Source organism: Musca autumnalis, unplaced genomic scaffold (assembly GCF_047663935.1).
Source record: "Musca autumnalis isolate F117 unplaced genomic scaffold, ASM4766393v1 scaffold_1, whole genome shotgun sequence".
In the NCBI taxonomy this organism is placed as follows: Eukaryota; Metazoa; Arthropoda; class Insecta; order Diptera; family Muscidae; genus Musca; species Musca autumnalis.
Window position 1 is genome coordinate 267,386,255 of NW_027411644.1, and position 12,956 is coordinate 267,399,210.

General features: G+C 36.9%; 1 protein-coding gene across 1 annotated transcript in view; it reads left to right on the forward strand.

Annotated features, from left to right (window-relative positions):
• The window catches only part of NPFR (Neuropeptide F receptor), a 151,859-nt gene that overhangs the window by 69,771 nt on the left and 69,132 nt on the right, over positions 1 to 12,956 (forward strand). The gene's annotated exons all lie outside the window — the stretch shown is intronic.

Genomic DNA, 12,956 nt, shown 5'->3' on the forward strand with positions numbered 1-12,956 from the left:
TACTTTGTACCATTATTTCATATAAAATATAGAATAGAATATGTGCCAAAATTTCCAGTCCATCAGACAAAAATTTACGGAGATATGAGCTTTCGAAGGGAAACATTTATTGTGTTTTGTATGTAGCATAGAAACTAAAAACGCCTTTTCCTCGAAGTGGCACTTTGTATGTTTTTGTGGGACTATTGTACACATAAATCATGTGCTTAACCGAGAGAGTCTTTAAAAAAAACTGCTGACGGAGTCAGAAAAAATATCAATTTTGTACAGTGTTTTGTTTTTGTTAAAATCGAAATTTTGATTTTAACGGTTCAAAATTTTTAAAAATTGATTTTTTTAATTCCTTTTCGATAATGGACAAGTTTATTAGGTTCGTACTGATCCCACAAAAATATATGCTGATCGGTTTATTCTTTTTCAAACTACAGTGGGTACCGCAAACTGCTTTATAAACAGTGCTTTATAAGCGGGCATTTGAATGTAAGATTTTTCAAAAAAAATAGAAGGTAACTTAAGGTTTAATAGATTTTTTATAAAAAAATGCATGAAAATGGCTTTTCTCATGCTTATAAGTGGCCATAACCCCTTAAAATAGCTTTACGTAACGCTACACAACATTTGAATTTTTCATGATTTTTGGTCAAGTTGTGCCCCCCCCGAAATGAAATCCTGCGTACGTCCCTGGCCCCCATATAACGGTACCTCCCGATTTTCGGTATTTTGAGAATTTTAGCTACAATTTTTAACCGAACTAGCTGTAATTTGCCATTTGAGGTTATCAGTGGTCATGAAATATATCTACCAAGCATCGTCAACATAGGTCCATGTTTTGGTATAGCCCCCATATAACGGTACCTCCCGATTTTCGGTATTTTGAGAATTTTAGCCACAATTTGTAACCGAACTATCAGCAATTTGACATTTGAGGTTCTCAGTGGTCATGAAACATCGTCAACATAGGTCCATGTTTTGGTATAGCCCCCATATAACGGTACCTCCCGATTTTCGGTATTTTGAGCATTTTAGTTACAATTTTTAACCGAACTTGCTGTAATTTGCCATTTAAGGTTCTCAGTGGTCATGAAACATCCCCACCAAACATCGTCAACATAGGTCCATGTTTTGGTATAACCCCCATATAACGGTACCTCCCAATTTTCGGTATTTTGATAATTTTAGCTTCAGTTTTTAACCGAAATAGCTGTAATTTGACATTTGAAGTTCTCAGTGGTCATAAAACATCTCCAATGAAACATCGTTAACATAGGTCCATGTTTTGGTATAGCCCCCATATAACGGTATCTCCCGATTTTCGGTATTTTGAGAATTTTAGCTGCAATTTTTAACCGAACTAGCTGTAATGATCGGTATTTTGAGAATTTTAGCTACAAGTTTGTCTATTCAAAAATAATCGTCAATATAGGTCCATGTTTTGGTATATCCCCCCATATAACTGTACCTCCCGATATTCGGGAATTTTCAGTGGTCACGAAATTTCTTCACTAAAATTCGTCAACATGGGTCCATTTTTGAGGGTCTACATTGTTTTCATGAAACTACCCTTAATTTGACTCTTGAAGTTCCCTGCAGCTATTAAACTTTTCCGCCAAAAAATTTAAAGATAGGTTGACTCTTTGATATTGTCCCTTAGGTGGTACCTTTCACCTAGCTGAACACATTTTTTTTAGATTAGATTAGATAACACTGTGCAACAAAATGGAGGTGAAAGTCTGGGGCACGGAAAATTCCTCTTGGGGAAGAAAGGCCTTGGTGAGTATATTATGAACCCCGAAGGACAGATCCGCCGTGAGTAGAACTTCGGCGTTATAGCGTGATAAAATTGTTGTTAGAGACCATGTGGGCCATCAGGAATTAGCTTTATATTTTTGTTCACTGTTGCTTAAGTGCTCTACAAAAACAACAAACAAATATATAATGCTAATTCATGATGGCTTACAGAGTCTCTTGTAAAAACTTCATCACGCCATAACGCGGAAGTTCGACTCACGGCGCATCTGTCCTTCGGGGTTTTTAATATACACACACCAAGGGCTTTCATCTCCAAAAGGAATTATCTCTGCCCCAACATTTGTGTTCACAGTGTAATTTAAGCAATAGTGGGAGGCAGTAGGAGTCTATCCATTGTCGAAAAGTTGTTCCACCTAAAATTTTTAAAGGACCCTAATTATTCCATTTTAATTAAGACTATTTTATGGTGGAGGGTATAAAAAGATCGGCCCGGCCGAACTTAACGACTTTTTACTTGTTTACATTAGATTAGCTAATTTAGGCATTTGGGGTTTCCATGGTCGAAAAAGGTTTCCACCTAGAATTGTGAAAGGGAACTAATTATTCCGTTTTAATTATGACCATCAAGGTGGAGGGTATAAAAAGTTCGGTCCGTAACTTAACGTTTTTTTTTTACTTAACTATAGTGATGTTGTATAGCAGATACAGATTGCGGTTCATACGACGTCGATATTCACCGTCAACGCAGATTGGCCCGAAGATCTTTCGATGCATTTTTCTCTCTAACACACCAATCACTGCCTTATCTGCTTGCGCAACCATCCAGGGTAGCATCAGTATCAGTGTTTTGTAAAGCGTTGTTTTTGTTTGACGAGATGTGGGTTTTTTTTTTAAACCGCCAGACCCACATTTGCTGATTCTCCTTCGACCTTCTTAAATGTATCAGTTACTTCCTTTACTGAATGCCCATGATGTCAATATCATCAGCATAAGCAAGTAACATGTGGTTGTTGCTGTAGTTTGGGCGTAGGGTTTTGTCGAAGGCTGCTTTATAATCGACAAAAAGGTGGTAGGTATTGATATGCATTTCTTGGTTCTTATCCATGATTTGCCGCAGGGTAAATATCGGGTCAATGGTGGATTTGCTAGGTATAAAGCCATAGACTTTAGTCGTTCGCACAGTATTCCTGACGCTATATTGTAGGCAATAGGGGGAAGACTTCCGGTTTTGGACAGCTCGGTTGGTAAGCTCCTGGTACCTTATTATTCTTTAGCCGGTTTATTACTGACTTTACCTCATCTTGGCTGGGCGGTATACATTCAATTCCATCTTTTGGGATTGGATATGTGGTATCTTCGTCGTCTTCGCTACTATTGGATACCAACGGTTTAGAAAAATGATCTTTCCATATCCACAGCTTATTGTAGATTAACCCTTCATGCCGCATTTTTCTCTTCGGTAGCAGCACTATACGCCTGGTAATACCATGGATTCCTTGGTGGAGGTCTCTGGTATCCAAGTATGGACATTGCGGCTGTTTGTATGGAGTGGGTAATACTTTGCCATTGCGCTGATATGTTATCGGGACGAGGATTGCTTTGATTAAGCAACTGGGCCAGTTGAGTGGAATATGTTGTGGCTATCTGTTGTAATTGCAGCTTACCGGTGTCTAACTTTCGTGTTGTTTCAGTACTTTATTCGCTACGTTTAACCGGGTACGTAACTTTCCTGCAACAAAGGGGTGGTCCGAGTCTGTGTTTGCTACTCGGAACGAACGTACATACAAGACGCTCTATGAATGTCTTCCATCTATGACAACATGCCGGTCAGGACCGTTCCTTAGTATCTTTCATCCCCTCCGTCACCCAATCAAAAAAAAAAAAAAAATTTTGAAAAACTGTCCGATTTCACTCAGAAATCTCCATATACTTTATTGTGGTGTAGAAAAGAATTCCAGAGAAAAATGTTCATAGATTTCAATTTACACATAGAAACACACAAAAAAGTATGTAATTAGATACACAGTGCTGCTCAAAACATTTGAAAATCAGATGCCTATATCACATTCAATCTATTTTTAGGGACATTTTGAGTTTTGAAATATATTTGTTTTTGTTATTTGATTATTTATTGACTCTATTTTCAGGATTTAAAAATGACTATTCAGTTATGAACACTTATGTTACAAAAATGTGTGAAATATCGGAGGAACACATGTTTTAGCCTGCTCAAAACATTTGGTACGTTCATTCATAGTTCATTTCCGACGAGTTTTTCGTATTGATTGTTTTTAATCAGAAGAAGGGAGCAAAAAGTTTTCATGAGGAGCAAATTTTATCCCACCTGTGTTTACATTTGACAGACAAGTATGCCAAAAACCAGACACGTCAATTTTTTTTAAGAAAAACTTAAATTATGACCAGAAATTTATATCAAAGCTTTGCTAAAATTGTAATTTTTGAAAATAGTGGATCCAACGAAGTACAAAAAAAATACATAGAAACAGCACAATATCTAAAACAGAGCTAGATACCGCGTAAAAAGAACTAAAATCGCCATAAGATGGGAAGGTGGTGTAAGTACAACCATATCTCCTCCAGGGGATGATCAAGAAATTATACGAATTATTAAGCAGATCTCTCAGAGGTCATCAACAGATTTTAAAATAATACTTTACACCGATTAATCTATACAAACCCCTTCGATACATACCAAGGATACCGGTATATCAAAATAGGCAAATTTGGAAAACAGTAATTTCCAGGAAAAATGGAATTTTTATAGAAATTTTGCAAAATTTTGGAGTAATGAAACCAAGTACATCTCGTCGATTTAAATCAATATTTGAGTTATATGACTTGAAAAAATGAACTCGAAAGATACAAAAAAGTTGACCCAAAATGTAGAAGGTGTTTTATATTACCCTGGAGGTATTTTTATGGAGAAAAATGATACTGGAAGCAATAGGTCGAGATATTTATCAGATCCAAGAACTAACCGGACATATAACATGCCAAAATCGCACCATGTACACACCAAAAGTGTCGCATAACAGGGTGATTTGGCATAATACCCCCTCTAAACGTATATAAAACCACGTAAAACTACACACCGGAAAAGGCCTCTCTTACATACATATGTCCCAAACATATTTTGCAGCAAACATATATTTGTTTGCAAGCAGTCCTAAACATAACATATCGCTCATTTACTCAAAGAGTGACACATCTCAAAAAATCAAGTTTCGAGAAAAAGGCGTTTTAAGTTGGCTATTGAAGTTTGACTTCCCAGCTTAAAAAGATTATTACACAAAAACTAAAATAACTATTTGGACCATATTTTTCAAACAACTAGCCAGATATCAGTGCTAAATTTCTGTGCAAAACAAACATGATTTGAAGTGTTTTAGTGTTTCATAAACTCAAAAAACTTTTGTGTTGAATTATGCGAAACTCGTAGTAAATGAGCTGTAACTCGTCGAGTTTTAGAGATATCAGCATGAAAATTTGACACAAGATAAGTAAAATTCGTAGAAAAAAATAGAAATTGCTAACTCAGAAAACGCATTTTTGAGTTATGCCACTCTTTGAGTAAATGAGCGATATGTTTGGTTCCTGCAAACAAATATATGTTTGGGTGCAAACAAATACAAACCCAAAGGCCACAAAAAAACCAGTAAGGAAAAGATCAAAGTCGGGCGGGGCCGACTATATAATACCCTACACCACTGTGAATATGTAAAATATATGTATATGGGAGCTAAATCCAAATCAGAACAGATTTCGATATATTTTTTCACATTTATTTGTAGACCAAATTCCGTCACATAGTCCAAATTTCATTGAAATCGGACATATATAGCGTGCTTCGTGCACCAAATGCCTTAAATCGGGCGAAAATATATATGGGGGCTATATCCAAATCTGAACCGATTTCTATATAATTTGGCACACTTATTTCTAGACTAAATTCCGTCGCACATTCCAAATTTCATTGAAATCGGACATATATAGCGCGTTTCGTGCATTAAATACCTAAAATCGGCCGAAAATATATATAGGAGCTATAGCCAAATTTGAACCGATTTCTATATAATTTGGCACACTTATTTCTAGACTAAATGCCGTTGCATATTCCAAATTTCATTGAAATCAGACATATATAGCGTGTTTCGTGCACCAAATGCCTTAAATCGGGCGAAGATATATATGGGGGCTATATCCAAATCTGAACCGATTTTTACCAAAATAAATAGCGTTCGTCCTTTGGCCAAAAAAACTATCTTCCCCAATTTTTTTCATGCGAATCGGATAATAAATGAGACCTGTAATTTGTTTACAAAAATACATGGACAGACGGTCAGACGGACAGACAGACGGACATGCGTGAATCGTCTCAGAAATTACATCCCTAAAAGGAACTATGGGTCTGTTTCGTTTCCTTTTGCATGTTACAAACTAATGCACAAAGACATAATACCCCTTACCACAAGGTGGTGTAGGGTATAAAAACAACTGAGAGCAAGGGAGCGTAAATTTCAATGTAAAACACATTGAAATGCATGCTCACTTGCTCTCAGTAAGCGCTCACTGGCTATCTCAAACATATACACACATTTACAAAAAGTTGGTGGTGGTTTATTGAAAGGCATAGAAAAAACAGACACATATGTAGGTACATACAAAATTCCAAAGAAATACATAACATACTTTAATAAAAGATAAACTGAATGAAATAATTTGTAAATAGTCACATTTTTAAAAAGAAAAAAAAAAATATATAGAAACATCGTTGCACGCTTCTCCTTAGTTGTGAAATAAAACACGTTTTCCTCAAAGTTGAAATCATCAGCGGGGAATCGGCATCTGGAATCACATGATTATTTAATGTAATAAATATGGATGTACCATATTTCAAATATATGTACATATGTATGTATGTAATTATCGATATTAAATGCGATTTCTTCCTTGTCCAATAAAATAATTCCATTCACCTTTTCGATTCAATTATAAAATGTATTGGCCATTTAATTTACTAAAAAGCACAATTTCTTTAAGAAAACACAAAACACTGATTTATTCACTCACTTTACCGTGGAGTAACCACGATGGTATTTAAAAACCGAAGAAAAACAAGATAATTCATACCATTTTTTCTTTTCCTCTTCGCTTGCTACGTTGGTTAACAACAACAAAACAAGAAACACACGTGTTTGACGCATACACGCCACCAAAGCACCAAAGCCCCCTTCTTCGCTTCTACGTCTTATATTATAACATACACACAGCTCTTTATTATAAAACAGCATTCCGTAGCCGAGAGAGCACTGTTGTTACTCTCTTTGACAAACATCCTCTCTCCACCCATAAAAAATATATTTTAACATAAAAAATATGTTGGTACACAAACAAATAAAATTGAGATATGTTACAAAATGTTGCAAACAAATATATGGAAACATATATTTGTTTGTAACTAGTCCCAAACAAATATTTGTTTGGATCCAAACATATTTCTAACATATATTTTTCTGCGTGTAGTATTTTATGAAAGTATGTTTAAATTCCTACTATGAAAAAACGAAAGAAAAGAAAAACAAACCCCTCTAAAGTTGACGAACCCCGCAAACGTTTTAAGGACCATGATCTGCGAATCTGCATCTGGAATGTTCGCACTCTTTATAGAGAAGGTGCAGTCTTCGCATTGGCAGACGTACTTGAAAAGTACAAGGCCGATATTACTGCCATACAGGAAATACGATGGATTGGGAAAGGCGTCACAACAACACCTAAAGGTGACGCACTGTATTATAGCTGCCATGACGTAAAGCATGAGTTTGGTTGCGGATTCGTAGTTAGTCGGAGACTAAAACATCTGGTATCCAGCTTCACCCCAGTGAATGAAAGACTTGCTGCAATTCGAATAAAAGCTAAATTCTTCAACATCAGCTTTATTTGCGCTCATGCTCCCACTGAAGAAAAGGACGAACATACCAAAGATATACATATTTTACGTAGAAGAAACATATGACCGTTGCCCTGCCCATGACATTAAAATCATTCTAGGCGATTTTAATGCCAAAATTGGAAAGGAGAATATCTTTGGGCCAACAGTCGGGAAATTCAGTCTCCACAGTGAAACATCTGACAATGGTATGAGGCTGATAGACTTTGCAGCTGCAAAAAACATGGTAGTTAGCAGTACCAGATTTAATCATCTCGATATTCATAAGGGCACCTGGCTGTCTCCAGATCAAAGAACAAGTAATCAAATTGATCATGTTGTGATAGATGGAAGACATTCATCGAGCGTGTTGGATGTACGATCGTTCCGAGGCGCAAACATTGATTCGGACCACTACCTTGTTGCAGCAAAGGTACGTACCCGTCTAAACGTTGCAAATAAAGCACGAACAGACACAACGCGGAAGTTGGACATCGATAGGCTGCAAACACAACAGATAGCCACAGCATATTCCACTCAACTAGCCCAATTGCTTAACGCGAGCACTCCTTGTCCCGATAACATAACAACACAATGGCAAAATATTGCCCACTCCATGCAAACAGCCGCAAAATCCATACTTGGATTCCAGAGACCTCCACAAAGGAATTCATGGTATGACCAGGAGTGTCGTGCTGCTACCGAAATTAAAAATGCGGCATATAGAGCTACTTTACAATAAGTAGCAACTCGTAGCGCACGAGAGAGATATCGGGAGAAAAGGAGCGAAGAGAATCGTCTTTTCCGCAAGAAAAAGAGAGAAATGGAAGAGCGGGAGTGTGAAAAAATTGAGATGAACAGGAGCCAGAATGAAGTCCGAAAATTCTACCAAAGAGTGAAACATCAAACAGATGGCTTTGGTACAGGCACATCCTCCTGTAGAGACCAGCAAGGTAATCTGGTAACAGATACAGATAGCGTGCTCAGGATCTGGAAGAAACATTTCGCCAATCTGCTGGTATCCAATATTAGCGAAGACGATGATACCACAGATCCAATCCCAGAAGATGGTATAGAATGTATACCACCCGGCCAAGATGAGGTAAAAACAGCAATCAACCGGCAGCAGGAGCCGATGGCTTACCTGCCGAGCTGTTTAAAACCGGAGGCGACGCGCTGATAAGGTGTATGCATCAGCTAGTTAGCACCATCTGGCAGGAAGAACGCGTACCCGACGATTGGAACCTGAGCATCCTATGTCCCGTCCACAAGAAAGGAGATAAGACTGTATGCTCCAACTAAGACTGTATGCTCTCCTCCCTATTGCCTATAAGATAGCGTCAGGGATATTGTGCGAATGACTAAAGCCAATGGTCAACGAAATAATTGGACCATACCAATGTGGCTTTAGACCTGGCAAGTCCAACATTGACCAGATATTTACCCTGCGGCAAATCCTAGAGAAGACCCAAGAGATGCAGATCGACACATTTCACCTTTTTGTCGATTATAAAGCAGCATTCGACAGTCCCCTCCGATCAAAGGTATTCCATGCAATGTCTGAATTTGGTATCCCCGCAAAGCTCATCCGGCTTTGTAAGATGACTTTAACTGATACTAGGTCCTCAGTTAAAATTGAAAAGAACCTCTCCGAAGAATTTTGTACCAAAAGAGGTTTCAGACAAGAAGAAAGCCTTTCGTGTGACCTATTCAACATTTTGCTGGAAAAGGTAATACGAGATGCAAATGTCAAAAGAAATGGCACGATTTACACCAATAGCCACATTTTACTTGCCTATGCTGATGACATAGACATCATGGGACGATCAGTAAAGGAAGTAACTGATACCTTTAGGAAGGTCGAAGCAGAATCTGCGAAAGTGGGTCTGGCGGTAAACGGCGAAAAGACCAAATTGATGGTGTCGACGCGCAAAGCGTCCATAGAGCTCGGACCAACTGTGGAAGTTGGTACCTACAATTTTGAGGTAGTTAAAGACTTCGTCTACCTCGGCACTGCCATAAACACAACAAACAACATCAGTTGTGAAATAAGAAGAAGAATTGTATTGGCCAACAGATGCTACTATGGCCTAAGTAAGCAATTTAAAAACAAAGCCACATCTCGTCAAGCAAAAATAACACTATACAAAACGCTGATACTACCCGTGCTAATGTATGGCTCCGAAGCATGTGTACTTGCGCAAGCAGATAAGGTAGTGCTTGGTGTGTTTGAGAGGAAAATTCTTCGAAAGATCTACGGGTCGATTTGCGTTAACGGTGAATATCGACGTCGTATGAACCACGATCTATATAAGCTATACAAAGACATGAATATAGTTAAACGTATCGAGATGCAACGATTACGTTGGCTAGGCCATATCATGAGAATGAACGATGATGAACCCGCTAAAAAGGCGTATGAATACATGCCACATGGCGGTGCACGCAGAATCGGCAGGCCTAAGCTTCGATGGAGCATACAAGTGGAGGAAGAAATGGAAAGGCGCGGTATTCCAAAAAGTCAAGCGAAAAACAGAGAGGAATGGAGATCTTTTCTTAGTTCGGTCTATGGAACAAATGTTCTGTAATGGGCCAACTAAGTAAGTAAGTATGTTTAAATTCCTATCGGACCCGATCAGACTAAGTAATCTAAATTCATATAGGAGGTTCGGATAAAACCTTGGTATTTAACAATTATACTTAGAACACAGGATTCCAAAGGATATACTAATTTATTTAGTTAACTGGTTTCCTTTACGATGTCTCCAGATAATAAATAAAATGTTTAACTCACGATATATTATCAAAACAAAATAGTTTCTTCAGATTTTGAATCAAATTTTCTCAATTGCAAATGTTTTGAGCAGATTCAAAAGTGAGTTCGAGCTTTGTTTTGTATATTTTTAGTAAAATAAGTGCGATTTTTGCAAATTGATTTTTAAATCTTTAAAAGTAACCCAAAAAACAATCAATCTACAAAAATAATTGTATTTCAAATTCACAAACTACCGCAGAACTATATGAAATATGAACTAGTCATTCCAGTTGCAAATGTTTTGAGCAGCACTGTACATATCAGAGGCCTGCGTTGAATCAACGCAACTATGTAGTGTATCTCATCATTTCGTAAACAAATCATTCATTTTACCAAAAATCAGCATACGCCAATGACTACCACAAGAATGCATTTCTTATTTCAAACAATCGGTTTGATTCATTCCCCAGCAAAATTTGACGGAAGGGGTTCTTTGCGATGACGAGATTTCATGTCATCTTTTGCATTGGTTCAAAGGAAGTCGTGAAAGATCCGATCTTTTCATTAGGATTTGAACTAATGCAAAGGAAGTCGTGAAAGATCCGATCTTTTCATCAGCATTTGTACCCATTCCATCGATCCAATAGAGATGATGTTTGTGTTTTTATTTACACACCTGTTTATTTTCATTTTGGTATGTTCCAGTACTGCAAAAATCTACTAATTTTTACTATTTTTTCCGATAAACAAAGGAAAAATTGTTATCGTAGTAAAAATAAGTAGATTCTTACAGTTTCTGGAACATACCAAAGTTGTTAGAACTGTCGTTGTCTTACATTTCCTGCATATCAAACAACTAAAACTTCTAAACAATTGGTATTATATGAAGTCCCAACCATCGAGCTAAAAATAGAATCGGACTGCACACATTGCTATTTTAAAAGTTCCCTTGTCTGTTCTAAATCTGACATAGAATGAAATCAATCAAATCTCGCTTCTTGGAATTTGAAAAAAAAGTCCGAAACGAAAAGGAACAAGAATCTGAAAATAAAGAAGAAACTACTTTTGGAAAGAAACAATTAAAAATAAATTAATTAAGCATAAATGGTATTTTCCATAAAAAGTCTCTCCTCCCCGTTCGTTACATTTTATTCTTAGAGATCCCTAAAGCAAGCCGGGTTGTAGATCCCTACATATTTCCGTCACTAAACAAAAGAGTATAAAATGTTGTTATAAAATAACAAAATTATAAAATAAAAGTAATTTACGAAATAAAAATATTTAAAGGTGTGCATTTGGAGTCCATGTTGAAATCTGAACTGGTGATGGGAAGATAATTGAAAAACCTTTTGTAAGATGAAAGAATATCAGTTGCGGAGAACGGAGGAAGTAATCTTTTGCGTTGCAGCGGTGGTGATTACATTTGCAATTTTGGATGTAAACTTTTGAAAAACTAAACTGATAAATTAATTGTAGCTATTTCATGAATTCTTTTGAATTAATAAAGAGTTTTGTTTTTCATGAAAACCATATTTCAATACAGCATTTCCATTTTCCAAACAAGACATGAAAATTTCATGCCAAGGGGTTGGTGAAAATGACATGCCAAAGCATTGGTTAAAATGACATGTCAAAGCATGGGTGAAAATGACGTGTCAAAGCATTGGTGAAAATGACATGTCAAATCATTGGTGGAAATGACATGCCAAAGTATTGGTGGAAATGACATGTCAACGCATTGGTTAAAATGACATGCTTAGGATCCAGAAAAGAACGTCATCTTTTGGGGTCCACGCTCATATAAAATTCATCGATGAAGATGCTAAAAAGATGACATGCTAGATCACTTGCACCCATGATTGAATGTCATCTTTGGCATCGAACATTTTGCTGGGTCATAAATGAGTGTGATCTACGAACTACTAATGAGCGATCGTTGTATGATTAAACAACCACCGCATTAATAGAGAGTAATAATCCTACATAGCATAACGTGTGAGAGAACTGAAAACAAAAACAACACAGTTGTCTAAACATAGCTGTCTACAAATATGGGGAATTTATGAGAGAGGTGTGTTGTTGTGTTATACAAAGGCTGTGTTAGGTAAACAGAGAATGCGTTTGTTTTGGTGTTACGACAACGTACATAGGCGGACATAACTGTGATTCATTTGATGCGTTTAGATTTTTTATGTGTTTTCGATTGTTTTCCTTTTCGCTAGTTGTATGCATAAAGTATACTCGAAACGAAGTCAACACGAACAATTCGAGCAAGAGGTAGTAACTTGTACGAAGCAGTAAAGTCTTTACATACAATGCGTTAAATATGAATCAGCAATGTTTGAGTTTGACTTTCAACAGAATATTGATTACATTCTAACTGAAAAAAGAGAGTGGTGGTGCGTACTAGTATCGCTTTTTCTTGTGTCTACCGCAATTCATAAAATTGGCACCGGTTGCAGGTCACTGGTACATATGTACTTACATGCAACGAAGATATGTAAT